Here is a 1,407-nt window from a genome sequence, read left to right on the forward strand (position 1 = left end):
TCTGGAACCGCGCGACCGCTCCGGTCGCAGGTTCGAATCCTGCCTCGGGCATGGATGTATGTGATGTCCTTAGGTTAATTAGGTTTAAGTAGTTCTAAGTTCTAGGGGACTGATGACCTCAGATGTTAAGTCCCATAGTGCTCAGAGCCATTTGAACCATTTTGAACTGATAAAAGTAGAACATACACTGATAAGCCCATCCATTATGACCACCTGCTTAATAACTTGTTTCTCGGTCTTTGGAATAAAATTCATCACTGATTTTACGTATCACGGATCCGACAGTTTGTTGGTAGGTTTGTGGAGGTATGTGGCATTAGATGTCTACGCACAGATCATGTAATTCGCGTAAATAACCGGCTGCTGATTTACGTACGCGGTGATAACGCCCTATAGCAACCCATGCTGGTTCCATAGGATTTACATCAGGCGAATTTGGTCGCAGTGACAGCAGCGCGAGTTCGCTATGGCACTGTAACACGGTTCTGGATCCGAAACACGAACAATTATACGGCTGAAAGATGACAGCGCCGTCGGGAAAGACAACAATCATGAAGGGATGCCGGTGATTGGCAGCAACAAGCATGTCTTCGGTTACTATCACGGTCCCATGAAAGCCCAGGAAAATGACTTACACAGCATAATATTGTTTCCGTCAGCCTGCGCCCGTAGCGCGCTGCACGTTTCGAGCCGCCGTTCACCTCGTCTGTGGAGACGACCATCGACGGTTAGACAAATAGCGATAGAAAATGATTTTGAAGCAGATTTGATAGATCGGTTGGATGTATCAGTTAGGCATGGTAACCAGCAAAATGATAAAAATCCAGACAAATATAGAGTCATGCGGTACTGGGGAACCATCTCACGTAAATTAACGAGGTCTTTTTAACAAGAAAGGGGATAAAAATTGCTTTGTAGACGGACAACAAATTAGGAAAGAGGTTGAGGTGTAAGATCGACATATATGACAACTGGATGAGGAAATCAGGAGTGAATGAAATAAAATGTCAAGATTGTAAAGTGAGATATGTGGGGCAGACGAGACGGAATTTTAAAGTTAGATTTAAAGAGCATAATAATAGAGAAGACGGCTCCTCAGATGTAGCAACACATCTCAAGAATGAGGAACGGGAAGCATGAGGGTGTTGCACGTTGAAGAAAAATGGTGATTGGTATCAAATTTAGAGGAGGTAAAGATTTATTGTGTCATGAAAGAGTAATGCGTTGGCCTTTTTAAAAGAGAAGACTGAAGTGTCTAAAGTGTATACCTGGGCACATTTTAACGATGTACTCCTTGAGAAGCTGCCACCAACATACACTCCTGGAAATGGAAAAAAGAACACATTGACACCAGTGTGTCAGACCCACCATACTTGCTCCGGACACTGCGAGAGGGCTGTACCAGCA

Source organism: Schistocerca nitens, chromosome 4 (assembly GCF_023898315.1).
Source record: "Schistocerca nitens isolate TAMUIC-IGC-003100 chromosome 4, iqSchNite1.1, whole genome shotgun sequence".
NCBI lineage: Eukaryota > Metazoa > Arthropoda > Insecta > Orthoptera > Acrididae > Schistocerca > Schistocerca nitens.